The sequence below is a fragment of the Pseudophryne corroboree genome, chromosome 9 (assembly GCF_028390025.1).
Source record: "Pseudophryne corroboree isolate aPseCor3 chromosome 9, aPseCor3.hap2, whole genome shotgun sequence".
Lineage (NCBI taxonomy): Eukaryota > Metazoa > Chordata > Amphibia > Anura > Myobatrachidae > Pseudophryne > Pseudophryne corroboree.
In genome coordinates, this window is record NC_086452.1 from 469238505 (window position 1) to 469255310 (window position 16806).

General features: G+C 47.4%; 2 long non-coding RNA genes across 2 annotated transcripts; both read right to left on the bottom strand.

Moving 5' to 3' along the window:
* Nucleotides 1–5384: 5384 nt before the first annotated feature.
* LOC134957157 (uncharacterized) lies at nt 5385–14246 on the bottom strand. Its single transcript, XR_010186502.1, has 5 exons — nt 14197–14246; nt 13921–13967; nt 11561–11783; nt 9978–10200; nt 5385–5734 (listed from the first exon to the last, which is right to left on the bottom strand). It is a non-coding gene; the product is annotated as an uncharacterized LOC134957157 (long non-coding RNA).
* A 1043-nt stretch (nt 14247–15289) lies between these two features.
* Nucleotides 15290–16255, bottom strand: LOC134957158 (uncharacterized). The gene is made up of 7 exons (XR_010186503.1): nt 16224–16255; nt 16068–16097; nt 15910–15939; nt 15751–15780; nt 15589–15618; nt 15444–15473; nt 15290–15319 (listed from the first exon to the last, which is right to left on the bottom strand). It is a non-coding gene; the product is annotated as an uncharacterized LOC134957158 (long non-coding RNA).
* Nucleotides 16256–16806: the final 551 nt, after the last annotated feature.

The following is a 16806-nucleotide window of genomic DNA, read 5'->3' on the forward strand; positions in this document are numbered from 1 at the left end:
AACATCACACCCACACACAGCTACCAGACAATGCGTATGAGGAATACTGAGGACAACACAAGCCCCAGCATCACACCCACACACAGCTACCAGACAATGCGTATGAGGAATATTGAGGACAACACAAGCCCCAGCATCACACCCACACACAGCTACCAGACAATACGTATGAGGAATACTGAGGACAACACAAGCCCCAGCATCACACCCACACACAGCTACCAGACAATGCGTATGAGGAATACTGAGGACACCACAAGCCCCAGCATCACACCCACACACAGCTACCAGACAATCCGTATGAGGAATACTGAGGAGAACACAAGCACCAGCATCACACCTACACACAGCTACCAGACAATGCGTATGAGGAATACTGAGGAGAACACAAGCCCCAGCATCACACCCACACACAGCTACCAGACAATGCGTATGAGGAATACTGAGGACACCACAAGCCCCAACATCACACCCACACACAGCTACCAGACAATGCGTATGAGGAATACTGAGGACAACACAAGCCCCAGCATCACACCTACACACAGCTACCAGACAATGCGTATGAGGAATACTGAGGAGAACACAAGCCCCAGCATCACACCCACACACAGCTACCAGACAATGCGTATGAGGAATACTGAGGACACCACAAGCCCCAACATCACACCCACACACAGCTACCAGACAATGCGTATGAGGAATACTGAGGACAACACAAGCCCCAGCATCACACCCACACACAGCTATCAGACAATGCGTATGAGGAATACTGAGGACAACACAAGCCCCAGCATCACACCCACACACAGCTACCAGACAATACATATGAGGAATACTGAGGACACCACAAGCCCCAGCATCACACCCACACACAGCTACCAGACAATGCGTATGAGGAATACTGAGGACAACACAAGCCCCAACATCACACCCACACACAGCTACCAGACAATGCGTATGAGGAATACTGAGGACAACACAAGCCCCAGCATCACACCCACACACAGCTACCAGACAATGCGTATGAGGAATACTGAGGACACCACAAGCCCCAGCATCACACCTACACACAGCTACCAGACAATGCGTATGAGGAATACTGAGGACACCACAAGCCCCAGCATCACACCCACACACAGCTACCAGACAATGCGTATGAGGAATACTGAGGCGAACACAAGCCCCAGCATCACACCCACACACAGCTACCAGACAATGCGTATGAGGAATACTGAGGACACCACAAGCCCCAGCATCACACCCACACACAGCTACCAGACAATGCGTATGAGGAATACTGAGGACACCACAAGCCCCAGCATCACACCCATACACAGCTACCAGACAATGCGTATGAGGAATACTGAGGACAACACAAGCCCCAACATCACACCCACACACAGCTACCAGACAATGCGTATGAGGAATACTGAGGACAACACAAGCCCCAGCATCACACCCACACACAGCTACCAGACAATGCGTATGAGGAATACTGAGGACAACACAAGCCCCAGCATCACACCCACACACCGCTACCAGACAATGCGTATGAGGAATACTGAGGAGAACACAAGCCCCAGCATCACACCTACACACAGCTACCAGACAATGCGTATGAGGAATACTGAGGACACCACAAGCCCCAGCATCACACCCACACACAGCTACCAGACAATGCGTATGAGGAATACTGAGGACAACACAAGCCCCAACATCACACCCACACACAGCTACCAGACAATGCATATGAGGAATACTGAGGACAACACAAGCCCCAGCATCACACCCACACACAGCTACCAGACAATGCGTATGAGGAATACTGAGGACACCACAAGCCCCAGCATCACACCCACACACAGCTACCAGACAATGTGTATGAGGAATACTGAGGACACCACAAGCCCCAGCATCACACCCACACACAGCTACCAGACAATGCGTATGAGGAATACAGAGGACAACACAAGCCCCAGCATCACACCCACACACAGCTACCAGACAATGCGTATGAGGAATACCGAGGACACCACAAGCCCCAACATCACACCCACACACAGCTACCAGACAATGCGTATGAGGAATACTGAGGACAACACAAGCCCCAACATCACACCCACACACAGCTACCAGACAATGTGTATGAGGAATACTGAGGACACCACAAGCCCCAGCGTCACACCCACACACAGCTACCAGACAATGCGTATGAGGAATACTGAGGACAACACACGCCCCAGCATCACACCCACACACAGCTACCAGACAATGCATATGAGGAATACTGAGGACACCACAAGCCCCAACATCACACCCACACACAGCTACCAGACAATGCGTATGAGGAATAGTTATGGATCCTCTAGGACTGCAGCTTCTGTATCCAGAGACTCTGCAGAGTGTGGCCGCCTTATCTATTCCCAAGTGCTGGGAGTGTGAGAAGGTAGCGCTGGGGGCCCCACAGAAGCTACAAGCAAATGTGACGCTTTTTAAAGCCGCCCCGTCTCCTGCTGGTTACAGCTGCTAGAATTAAAGGGGCGATATTATTCATACCCGGCTTCCATAATAGGTATTACCATTTTATTTCTATTCTCACAGAATGAGGCATTTTCTCCTATTACATGTCTAAGGAGGCTGATAGTGTAGTGGTTGTACACGTCCACACGACACTGGCCACACCCACATATCACTGGCCACACCTCCTCCTAATCACACAATAGTCCTTTGATCATTTTCAGCCCCAGGCCCATGTGGCCCTTAATCAGGCCATACATATAGCATGCTAACCAGTTTCCTGACTGGCGACACTACAGCCTTAGTTACACAGAATGGCGTTATGCTGGGTAACACAGGCTTAACCCTAAGTAACATATGAGATTAAGCTTTGGCAAACAAACTCTTCCTATACTACCACGACCAGTCCTGGCCCAGCAGCTGGGAGATCGTGGCCCCTGATGTGCTGCTCCCTGCAGTCATGCTGTCTCTCCATCCTGCTTCTTACACCTTCACAGCATCATTCAGCTTTTGCCCTTCTTCAGTCCCCAGGCCACCAAAGCTCTTACCCACGCACTCATCATCTCCCACCTTTACTACTGTAACCTCCTCCTCTGGCCTCCATCACTCTCCTCTCTGACTCCATTCTGTCCTTAATGCTCTGCTTATATCATTTTCATCTCTCCCCATATGGCATCACCCCCCCCCCCCCTTCCCCCACCTGCAGCGTCACCGACTCCCTATACCACTTGGAATCCAGTCCAGACTACTCAGCCTCACACATGAAGCCCTAATCCCCTCCTTTCCCCTACACCTTCAACCTCATCTCTCCATGCTCCCTCCTGTCCGTTCCACTCCTTCCACAGCCACCACCTCACCCCCACCCTGGTCACTTCCTCACGCTGACACTCACTCCCTCACCTGGTCTGACATTCTACCAATCCTCCAGCTATAGATGCTTCTTACAGAAACCATGCTGGTATTATGGGCACTTACCCATCCTCCTCATAACACCCCCTCATCTCCTCCACCCCTCCTTACCAGGTCACCATCCTTCTGTTCACCCCTTCCCCATAGTACCTAAGCTCTCACGTGCAGGGCCCTCGTCTTCTCCCCCCAGCACTAACATTGGCAGCTGGGCTCTGCTCCTTTGCCTGTTTCTCTTTCAGCACCTCTGACCCTATTTGCTCTCCTGTATGTTGGGTGCTGGGTACCATTGTATGATCCGCCAAGCAGCAGCCCTTGTTACTTGCCTTACCCAGTCTGCTTTGTTATAGTGATGTTGTGTGCTTATGCCATGGTTGTTGTGTATTATACTTATGCTCCGTTATGCTTTTATTGTGCAGTGTGTTTATGTGTACCCCCTTGTATAGCGCTATGAACCCTCTGTGGTGCTTATGTGTACCCCCTTGTATAGCGCTATGAACCCTCTGTGGTGCTTATGTGTACCCCCTTGTATAGCGCTATGAACCCTCTGTGGTGCCATGTACATATGATGATGATGATAATTATTCTCTTACCCGCCTCTCCGTCAGAGAGGAGCCTGGGCTATAAATGCCCTGTGCCTCCCTCGCCAGTATTGCACTATGCTTGTACAAGGGCAGCTGCCACGGTATCCGGACTCCAGGTCGACAACAAAAAGGTCGACACACCTTAGGTCGATGCCTATTGGTCGACACACCTTAGGTCGACATGGACAAAAGGTCGACATGGACAAAAGGTCGACAGGAACAAGGTCGACATGAGTTTTTCACGATTTTTTTATTTTTTTGAACCTTTTCATACTTAACGATCCACGTGGACTACGATTGGAACGGTAATCTGTGCCGAGCGAAGGCACCATGCCCGAAGCAGGGCGAGGGGACGCGGTGCACTAATTGGGGTTCCCGGTCACTCTACGAAGAAAACCACACCAAAAAAACATAAAAAACTCATGTCGACCCTTTTCCATGTCGACCTTGTTCCTGTCGACCTTTTGTCCATGTCGACCTAAGGTGTGTCGACCAATTGGTGTCGACCTAAGGTGTATCGACCTTTTTGTTGTCGACCCTGAGTCCCAGACCCGCTGCCACACAACACTAGTAATCCTGCCTTCCTTATATTATTGCAGCTGAGAAGAAAGAAGCAGACGCTGTGTTCCTTGTGGATGGCTCCCTGATATGCTTTTTCAAAAGTAGCCAAGTATGGTGTATATGCTACAGTAGATGTTGTGTTTTCCTGTTATATACATATCATTGTTTAATAAATGAAGTGAGATAAATGAAATAGTTCCCGTATTAGAGGAAATAATCTGACAATGTCAGACTGTTGTTTCAGCAGTGTCCACTAGGTGGTGGTGAGGGAACATGAATTGTGTTTTGGTCTTTTGTAGCTCCTCATTAAACGTCACGTAAGATATCCATTGTTACTGTCTTCATCTGGAAGATGATCATCAATGTATGTAATTTCAGTCAGAGCTATTATCATGTAAATCACTACCTTTTGTTTTCTTCAGTTCCTCAGACTGCAGTACCAGTGAGCGGCTTCAGCAGCGCCTGGAGCAATACCGCAATCAGCAGGAGACTTTGAAGATGGTGGTAGGCCGGAGCACAACAGAGGGTCAGCGCCGTAGAAGCATTCAGCAGGAAGGGGACACAGGATTAGAAGCTCCATCAGAGAGCGGGGCCACAGACAGGAGAGCAGAGTAATGGCGGCTTATCATCTGGAAGCGTGGCAGGCCCCAGTGCAGAGCGGAGGATCAGGGATGCACACAGAGGTCAGAGCTCCTCAGAAGGACATCAGGTACAGGTAAGCAGGAGTCTCGGGGTAACCACAGAATTAAAGACTCAGGATGATTTAAGATTCAAAGGTTTTATTGTCATAGTCATCAGCAGACAAGACTGAAATAAGTATCAGGGTGGTAGAAAACCATGGGCTTTGTTGCCACCGAAGATGGTTTAAGTAAGAGAAGGATATGCACATGAGGGAAGAGGGCCCTGCTCGTGAGAGCTTCCATTCTATAGTGGAGTGGCAGACAGGGGTGACACAGATGTGGTAGATAGTGAGCGTGGAACAGAGGGTTAGGAGGAGATTTGGTGCATTAGACAATGCATAAGTGACAATTCAATGCAGTACACTCATTGGATGCAGGACTTTCTTCATACATCATGCACTTCCAGGCCACACCCCAAATACATATAATTATTGCTGTCTCCAACAGGTGGAATAATAGCGTAGTTTCTCTGGTGATGGTAACCTGTAATTAGTGGAAATAAAGGCCTGTTACTGTGATATACATCGCATATGTGGAAGCAGAATTATTACCAGCGGGGGATTTAGAGATCAGGAAGCCCCTACGCACAGCAGTATTAGAAGTAGGAGGCACTGGGTAGTGGTAGTAGTTGGGACATCTTAGCACAGGTATAAGGGACACACGCTATGACCTGTCCTCCATCCCCTCACCACCACTGCCCATTACACCTATAATACCACACTGGTTACTCTATCTGCAAGGTCACAGACTTGCTCATGCTGAGAGAGCAAGGGACAGTCTGCACACTACTTGCCATTATACAAGTGTATCCAACAGTGTTTGAATACACGTGCGGTGGTAAGTAGTTTGCAGACTGTCCCTTGCTGTCAGCGGGCGTGAGATCTTACAGACAGGGCGATCATCTGTGCGGTCATCCGTAACCCGGCAGATGTGGCTCCTGATAAGTATTACAGCACTGCCGCCCAGAGGTGACACATGGTATCATGGTGCCCGGGGCACACACATGCTACGCTGCACCCCTCCCCCAATTATACACAGGTGTATGTATGAATTTATATCCTAAACCACAGAATTGGGGATCATCAGTTTGATTGCACCGTAACCCCAGCTGCAACCTAACCCTAACTGCATTCTAACCCTAAATTCATGTGCCGACATTCTGTCGATTGACATGTTGAATGTCAACAGTATGAACACGTTAACATCACGGATGTCAACCTTATGTGTCGGCATTGTAAATGTCATCCTGATGACTGCGTAATCTCCAGTGCTTGTCATTTCTAATCTATATTGCTACACATTATTAATAAATCATAAGTGTAACATGTACAGTAAGTGACTTATGAATAAAATTACAGCGCTATACAAAAGATGCTAATAAATGAGTGAATTTAATAACTAAAACACATTTTAAAATTCTAAGCGACATTTAAAAAAATTGATGATACAATTTTACTCAGTTTGCTCAAAGACCAATTATTGGACATACAGTATACTCCTTATGGCAACCTTTTTAAAGGCAATGAAGTCTATAAAATGAAATAGGACACAAAATTTATAATATAAGACCAGGACTGATGGAAATTATTACCCAGCTTGTGTTCCAATGCAGGGACCCAAAATGAGGGTCCTTAGTGTATAGAGTGGATTCTGGTTCACAGTCTGTAGAGATGACATTTTGATGTCCTGCACGCTGTGTTCCAATTGAATGAATCCTGTAGAATTGTTTCTCATAGGACCAAATAAATTGGAGGATCCTGGTTCACTTTTAGCAAACAGGTGGGTCGTCCTGGAGTTAGAGCCGACAATGTGGGTGCCTTAGGAGGAGTCCAGTGGTCTGGAGCAAGGTTCTCTTACGCGTTTCGCTGCCCCTGGCAGCTTTGTCAAAGGTGCCATTGTCGGCTCTAACTCTAGGACGAACCACCTGTTTGCTAAAAGTGAACCAGGATCCTCCAATTTATTTGGTCCTATGAGAAACCTTTCCTGCTCTCTTCCCTCACAGCTCCAACCTCCCTATGTGGGGAAGTTTGGAGATGAGAAGGGAGAGAGCAGGAAAGAGGGGTGGGGGGGGGGGGGAGGTTGGTTCCCCTTTCCTGCTCTCTCCCCTCACAGCTCCAACCTCCCTATGTGGGGAAGTTTGGAGATGAGAAGGAAGAGAGCAGGAGAGAGGAACCAGCGTGGGGTGGGGCGGGACTAGGTTTGGAGAAGGGTGGAAAGAAGAGGGCACGGAGTAACAGGAAGAGGAGGGGAGACAGGAAAAAGGGGGCCTAAGGAAAAGAGAAAATCACTGTCATGGGACTTGCTTGTAATAGAATAGGTCCAGACACAGTGAGCTCCAGTCCCCAGACTGCCTCTGCCAATGAATAAATGACATGTGAAGGGGGTAGTGGCCTGTTGTGCCATTCCCAGCAGGGGGCGCCCACCAGGCCTCAGGTCCCTAGTGGGAAATCCGCCAGTGATTATTACTGAATACATTCTTATCTCCAGTAACATGGGGAAAGGAGGGAGGGGAAAATGTGATGTTGTAGATAGACGATGTGTAAGTAATGGTCATGAATATAGTTTTGCTGTATGTGTAACATTGGAATCAGGGCCGGCTCCAGGCCTACTAGCACCCTGAGCGGGAAATTTTGAAGCACCCCCCCCCCTCTCAATGCGTGCGCATTCGGCACACACACTTCTGTGAAAGTGGGTGTGGCCACGCAACTTTATATTATGTTATCAAACTATAAATATGTATATTTTCACCACACCCTTAACACAATTAGCATCCTTACACATAACGCCCACAGTAGTGCTCCTTACACATAATGTACCCAGTATACTGTTAGATACACATAACGTTCCAGTATAGTGCCAGATACACATAATGACCCCAGTAGAGTGCCAGATAGGGATAATGACCCCAGTAGGGCAGTGCTAGAGACACATAATGACCCCAGTAGTGCAGTGCCAGATACACATATGCCCCCAATAGTGCCAGATACACATAATGACCCCAGTAGTGCAGTGCCAGATACACATAATGACCCCAGTAGTGCAGTGCCAGATACACATAATGACCCAAGTAGTGCAGTGCCAGATACACATATGCCCCCAATGGTGACAGATACACATATGCCCCCAATAGTGCCAGATACACATAATGACCCCAGTAGTGCAGTGCCAGATACACATAATGACCCCAGTAGTGCAGTGCCAGATACACATAATGACCCAAGTAGTGCAGTGCCAGATATACATATGCCCCCAATGGTGACAGATACACATAATGACCCCATTAGTGCAGTGACAGATTCACAAAATGACCCCAGTAGTGGCAGATACACATATTTGAAAATACCAGAGCAAAAAGGAATCCACAGCGCTGTTCCTAATTAATTCCCTACAAACTCCAATATATTGCTTAATATCATATAGCAGATCCTTGCAAAAATTTTCTTATATGCAATCCCAGTTCTCGGACATAGTGGGGACCGTTTTTCCCATCCGCACAGCAGACGATAACTGAAGTATGGTTCTATTGGTCTCCACACAGTAATGCCCCTTGCACCGTATCATGCCCCACACAGTAATGCTCCTTGCACATTAATATGCCCACACAGTAATGCCCTTTACACCTTAGTATGCCCCACAAAGTAATGCCCCTTATACACGTTACACCACAGTAGAGCAACTTATACTGTACATGTTACGCCACATCATAACCCTTAGACACTTTACACCAGAGCCACTTACACACATTATGCCATAGTAGAGCACCTTATACACATTACACCACAGTAGAGGCGCTATGAAAGTAGCTTTGAATTGTGGACAAGAGAGAAAGAGAGAGGACAAGAGAAAGAGAAGTGAAGCAAGAGAGAGGGGGAGTGAGGACAAAAGAGAGAGAGAGGGAGTGAGGACAAAAGAGAGAGAGAGGGAGTGAGGACACAAAAAGTGAGAGGGGGAGTGAGGAGGAGAGGGGGAGTGAGGACAAAAGAGAGAGAGAGAGAGGGAGTGAGGACAAAAGAGAGGGAGTGAGGACACAAAAAGAGAGAGGGGGAGTGAGGACAAAAGAGAGAGAGAGGGGGAGTGAGGACAAAAGAGAGAGAGGGGGGTGAGGTCAAAAGAGAGAGGGGGTGAGGACAAAAGAGAGAGGGGGGGGTGAGGACAAAAGAGAGAGGGGGGGTGAGGACAAAAGAGAGAGGGGGTGTGAGGACAAAAGAGAGAGGGGGGTGAGGACAAGAGAGAGGGGGAGTGAGGACAAAGAGGGGGAGTGAGGACAAAAGAGAGAGGGGGAGTGAGGACAAAAGAGAGAGAGAGGGGGGTGAAGACAAAAGAGAGAGAGGGGGGTGAGGACAAAAGAGAGAGAGGGGGTGAGGACAAAAGAGAGAGAGGGGGGTGAGGACAAAAGAGAGAGGGGGGGTGAGGACAAAAGAGAGAGGGGGGTGAGGACAAAAGAGAGAGGGGGGTGAGGACAAAGAGGGGGAGTGAGGACAAAAGAGAGAGAGAGAGAGAGAGAGAGGGAGGGGGGTGAGTACAAAAGAGAGAGGTTAGGAAAAGAGGGATAAGAGAAGGGGTGAGGACAATAAAAAGAGAGACGAGGACAACAGAGAGAAGGGTGAACACAAGAGAGAGAGGGGGTGAGGACAAAAAAAAAGAGAGGGGGGGTGAGAACAGAGGGACAGAGAGAGTGGGTGAGGACAGAGAGAATCAGCCAGGGCATGTATACATCCGCACTCACCCTGGCCAGGGGGGCGGCACTCTCCCTGCAGTGCTGATGCTGGCTGTGTGCTGTGCTGCTGCTGGGATCCCGGGCTGCATGGGTGGCTGTACTCCTCCTCAGGACCAGGGGCTCAGGCAGGCAGGCTGCAGACCGGGTGCTTGTGGGCGGCCAGCCGCTTATAGTACCAAGCGACATCGCTCAACGCCGTGCTGCTGCTCCTAGGACTCCTCCCTGCTGTGCGCTATGATGAGAGAGATAGAAAGAGAGGGGTAAGGAGAAGAGAGAGAGGGATGTAAGTGCAATATTGGGGGGGTGAATACAAGAGAGAGGAGAGGTGAGGACAAAAGGAGGCGTGAGGACAAGAGAGAGAGGGTGAGGACAAAAAAAGAGATAGGATGAGGACAAAAGAGAGGGAGTGAGGATGAGAGAGAGGGCGAGAGATCAAGAGAGGGGGTAAGGACAAAAGAATAGAGGTGAGGAAAAGAGACAGAAGAGAGGGGGGTGAGGACAAAAGAAGAGATGTGAGGAAAAGAGACAGAAGAGAGGGGGGTGAGGACAAAAGAAGAGATGTGAGGAAAAGAGACAGAAGAGAGGGGGGTGAGGACAAAAGAAGATATGTGAGGAAAAGAGACAGAAGAGAGGGGGTGAGGACAAGAGAGAAGAGAGGGGTGAGGACGAGAGAGATAGAGATGAGGTGAGGACAAAACGAGACAGAGAGGTGAGGACAAGAGAGAGAGAGAGAGAGGTGAGGACAAGAGAGAGGTACTGTAAGGACAAGAGAGAGAGGGGGGGTAAGGACAAAAGAGAGAGGGTGGGATAAGGACGAGAGAGAGAGGGTGGGATAAGGACAAAAGAGAGAGGGTGGGATAAGGACGAGAGAAAGAGGGTGGGATAAGGACAAAAGAGAGAGGGTGGGATAAGGACAAAAGAGAGAGGGTGGGATAAGGACAAAAGAGAGAGGGTGGGATAAGGACAAAAGAGAGAGGGTGAGATAAGGACAAAAGAGAGAGGGTGAGTTAAGGACAAAAGAGAGAGGGTGGGATAAGGACAAAAGAGACAGAGGGGGTGACGACAAAAGAGAGGGGTAAGGACAAAAGAGTGAGAGGGGTAACAAAGAGAGAGGGGGTAACGACAAAGAGAGGGGCGGTAACGACAAAAGAGAGGGGCGGTAACGACAAAGAGAGGGGCGGTAACAACAAAGAGAGGGGCGGTAACAACAAAGAGAGGGGCGGTAACGACAAAGAGAGGGGTTAGTACAAGAGAGAGAGAGAGGGTATGAGTACAAAAGAGTGAAAGGCGAGAACAAAAGAGAGAGAGGGGGAGTGAATACAAAAGAAAGAGGTTAGGAAAAGAGAGAGAAGAGAGGGGGTGAGCACAATAAAAAGAGAGGTGAGGACAACAGAGAGAAGGGTGAAGACAAGAGAGAGAGAGATGAGGACAAGAGAGAGGGAGGGGGGTGAGGACAAGAGTCAGAGGTGAGGACAAGAGGGAGGGGGGTGAGGACAAAAGAGAGAGAGGGGGTGAGGACAAAAAAAAGAGAGGGGGGGTGAAAACAGAGGGACAGAGAGAATCAGCCAGGGCATGTATACATCCGCACTCACCATGGCCAGGGAGGCGGCACTCTCCCTGCAGTGCTGCTGCTGGCTGTGTGCTGTGCTGCTGCTGGGATCCCGGGCTGCATGGGTGGCTGGACTCCTCCTCAGGACCAGGGGCTCAGGCAGGCAGGCTGCAGACCGGGTGCTTGTGGGCGGCCAGCCGCTTATAGTACCAAGCGACATCGCTCAACGCCGTGCTGCTGCTCCTAGGACTCCTCCCTGCTGTGCGCTATGATGAGAGAGATAGAGAGAGAGGGGTAAGGACAAGAGAGAGAGAGGGAGGCGAGGGCAAAATGTGGGGTGGGGGGAGTTGAGGACAAGAGAGAGAGAGATGAATACAAGAGAGAGGAGAGGTGAGGACAAAAGGGGGGGGTGAGGACAAGAGAGAGAAAGGGTGAAGACAAAAAAAGAGATAGGATGAGGACAAAAGTGAGGGAGCGAGGATGAGAGAGAGGTAGAGAGATCAAGAGAGGGGGTAAGGACAAAAGAAGAGAGGTGAGGAAAAGAGACAGAAGAGAGGGGGTGAGGACGAGAAAGATAGAGATGAGGTGAGGACAAGACAAGAGAGAGAGGTGAGGACAAGAGAGAGAGAGAGAGAGAGAGAGAGAGAGAGAGAGAGAGAGAGAGGTGAGGACAAAGAGAGGGGTACTGTAAGGACAAAGAGAGGGGTACTGTAAGGACAAAGAGAGAGGTACTGTAAGGACAAAAGAGAGAGGGGGTAAGGACAAAAGAGAGAGAGGGGGGTAAGGACAAAAGAGAGAGGGTGGGATAAGGACAAAAGAGAGAGGGTGGGATAAGGACAAAAGAGAGAGGGTGGGATAAGGACAAAAGAGAGAAGGTGGGATAAGGACAAAAGAGACAGAGAGGGGTAACGACAAAAGAGAGAGAGGGAGGTAAAGACAAAATAGAGAGAGGGGGTAAGGACAAAAGAGTGAGAGGGGGGTAACGACAAAGAGGTGGGTAACAACAAAGAGGGGGGTTAGTACAAGAGTGAGAGAGGGTCTGAGTACAAAAGAGAGAGATGCGAGGACAAAAGAGCGAGGGGGCATGAATACAAAAGAGAGAGAGAGAGGGGGGGACAAGAAAAGAGAGAGAGGGGGGTGAGGACTGAGAGAGCTGACAAAGAGTGAGAGATGTACTCTATACATGTATACATCCGGACTCAACCTGGCTGGGGGGCAGCACTCTCCCTGAAGTGCTCATGCTGGCCATGTGCTGTGGTAGATGCTAGAATCAAGTGGGCTAAGGGACCTTTTGCCGGCTGGGGGAGGAGTCACAACACAAGGGGGAGGAGCTATGCCAGCGGGATAGGTCCTCTACTATCCACGCCACCAACTATTACCTTTAGTAATCAGGTGGTGAGCGAAGCGGAGCGGAGCGAGCCACCGAGCCCGAAGCGTGGCGAGCGAAGCGAGCCCGCGAGGGTACTTTTCGGGTACCCTGTTCGCCCGTAGCTCCTCCCCCTGGTGACATGTCTCCTCCCCTAGATACGTCAGAAGGTCCCTTCTCCCACTCCGAAATAGAATCAACCCATGTGCTGTGCTGCTGCCGGGATCCTGGACTGACAGGTTGCCTCCTCGGGGCCAGGGGCTCAGGCAGGCAGACTGCAGACCTGCTGGTGCTTGTTGGTGGATGGGTGGGCACATGCTGTACAGGACGCACCGTCGCTGGGGCTGCTGCTGCTCCTCGATCTTCCCGCTCCTCGGTCCTCTCTTCTCCCACCAACGCTTCCTCTCCCAGACTGCCGAGCGCAATGACGTCGTGCGCACACCGGCTTTCTGGGGAGGAGAGGGGGATGAGGAGAGCACAGTGGCTGGAGACAGGCGGTGGGTGTGTCGAGAGGGAGGCGGGGCTGCTCGGGCTGGCCAGGCGCCGCACACAAATTTACTGAGCCCGGCCTTGGCCCACCCACAACACTCCCCCATCATTGCGGCCACTGCTGAGAGCCAGGGTGGACATCTGTGATCAGGGCAGTGCCGGCTCCAGGTATGTAGACACAATATGACGGCCACAAATAGCGGCGCCCTTTGAGGGGTGGCGCCCTGCGCGGCCGCTCGAGTGGAACATGCCTGGAGCCGGCCCTGATTGGAATGAACTGGTGTAGTTATTATTATTAAGGGGACTGGGAAGAAAAGTGACGCTGCAGACCGCAGCCGCCATTATTCTGGCTCACTTTGTAATGGCTTCATGCCATGGATGTAAAGTCCCTAACTTGCCAGAACTCTATAAATATCCCTAAAGACAATCTGAGGAGATGGCACCAACTCTACAACGTCCCTGACACTACTGTGGTGCTGTGGTAACGAGTGCCAGTACCCCACTGGCCTGCAATGTGAGCTACCCTTGTGAGCCTCCTGTGTACTTACCTTATTGGCCGTAATTTCCGCGTGCTGTAACACAGCAGCAGAAGTACCTACAATGGGAAAGAATGTGCATTTAGATACCATCTCATGCCAAGAAACAGTCACTTTGAGGCATTGTCACAGATCCCTGATCCCTCATTCATGTCTCCTTTTCTAGCTTGTATTAATCAGGGCAAAATCTCTGGTAATGCTCCAGTCGCCACCACTTCAATGTAAATTAACCCTTTAAATAGTGTAATGGCGAAATGTGAAGGTATTATTATCCGGGTTACTACTCACTTGAGGCACTGTCTGTGCCACCAGCGTCGGGTGAATCGCCTAGGCTTTCTGAAAAACAGAAACAAAAAAACACTAAGTTCGGGTGCGTGGGACTTACTTTGCTTCAAATAAATAAAGAAGGTAATACATAAAATAGATATAAAATGTAAACATTTTTTTTTTAACACCGAGGACAATGAAAGATGCTTTGGTCCAATAAAAAAGCATGTTTTAAATAATATTCAGAACAACAACAGGTATTATCAGTAGTGAGAGCAGTGTTACCATTAACCCTTTATTTCAGTGGTTCTCAAACTCAGTCACCTCACACAGGTCACATTTTCCAGGTCACCTAGCAGGTGTGCGCAGGTGTTCTCATTACTAACTGACACATTTCATTAGACCCACAGGTGAAGCTAATTATTTCACTTGTGGTTCTGTGAAGAAGAGACCTGGAAAATAGGCACTGGTTGGGGTCTTGAGGACTGAGTTTGAGAACCTAAGCTTTATTCTATAGGGTAAATAAAGCTCTATCAAGGAATAAAACACCTGTTTTCCCCAGCAATAGGGCTTTTCATGCTGCATTACTGACAGTCACCAATGGCAATTATTGTATTTATGTGACCTTTGCTCCTTATATTAAACTAGATGGTCACAGAGCATTTATGATCCTGACTTTGCTGCTAAGTCCATTATATTCTACCAGTAAACGTACTGTTATAGTAATGGTGTAGCAAATAACTACATGCATGTAAAACGTGCCATTTATAGCAGAGAGCTTTTTTGTATTTGGGAAATAAAATTCCCGATCACCAGTGAGATGCAAAATTATGAACAATTTGGTCTTTTAACCATTGATACATTTGGCCCATAATCCCTTACCAATATATGTAGTAATGCTGCTAAACAGAGCCAGATGTAAGGCTGCTAGATTAGCTGGTAGCGGTGACGTGCTGAGGTCTGCAGTATGTGGGAGCGTGTTCATTCTGCACGTAATCAGGGAGGGGGGCATATTTTTTTATTTTTAAGGGCAACATTTTAAACTTGATATATTGCTACAGTAGCTGTAGCTTTTTCTAAATTCCATAATATGATGTTATAATGATATACATACCTCTCCGGCTGGGCAGCTTCAGATGTTAGACTAAACAGAGGAAAAGAATAATAATGATCAAATGTTTAAACTATATCACAAGCTCAACATTTCTACATAGATATGTAGATACGCTTTTTCTATATTCTATAATATGTTATAATGGTATACGTACCCCTCCTGCACAGAGGACGCAGATGGTAATCTACATAGAGGAAAAGAATAATAAAAAGTTTAAACTATATCTGATGCACAACATTTGTACATACAGTAGATACTCTTTTTCTATATTCTATAATAGTATATAATGGTATACTTACATCTCTGGCAGGGCAGCATAAAGTGTTATACTAAACAGAGGAAAAGAAAAAGAATTAAAAAATGTTTAAACTATATCTGATGCACAAGCACATTTCTACATAGATATGTGGATACACTTTTTCTATATTCTATAATATGATATGGTATAATGGTATACATACATCTCCTGCTGGGCAGCGTCAGGTGTTATGCTACAAAGAGGAAAAGAAGAATAATTATCAAATGTTTAAACTATATCTGATGCACAAGCACATTTCTACATAGATATGTAGATACACTTTTTCTATATTCTATAATATATTTTATACTCTTATATATACCTTTCCAGCAGGGCAGCGTCAGATGTTATACTAAACAAAGGAAAAGAATAATAATAAAAGTTGAAACTATATCTGATGCAAAAGCGCAACATTTTCACTTAGAAATGTAGATATGCTTTTTCTATATTCTATAATATATGTTATAATGATATACATACCTCTCCTGCTCGGAGGACGCAGATGGTATTCTACACAGAGGAAAGAAAAATAATAAAAAATGTAAAATATATCTAATGCACAAGCACATTTGCACATAGCTACGTAGATACGCATTTTCTATATTCTATAATATGATGTTATAATGCTATACATACCTCTCCGGCAGGGCAGCGTCTGGTGTTATACTACACAGAGGAAAAGAAGAATAATTATCAAATGTTTAAACTATATCTGATGCACATGCACAACATTTGCATATTCTATATTCTATAATATATGTTATAATGATGTACATACCTCTCCTGCTCGGAGGACGCAGATGGTGTACTAGACATAGACGAAAAGAATAATAATAATAATAATAATAATAATAAAAAGTTACAACTATATCTGATGCTCAAACATAACATTTGTACTTAGATTTGCAGATACGCTTTTTCTATATTCTATAATATGATCTGTTATAGTGATATACATACCTCTCCGGCAGGGCAGCGTCAGATGTTATACTAAACAAAGGAAAAAAATAATAAAGTATAAACTATATCTAATGCTTAATCACATTTGTACGTAGATACACTTTTTCTATATTTAATACAACCTATTATAAAGATATTCATACCTCTCCTGCTCGGAAGACGCAGATGGTGTACTAGACATAGAGGAAAAGAATAATAATAATAATAATAATAATAATAATAATAATAATAATAATAAGTTTAAACTACATCTGATGCA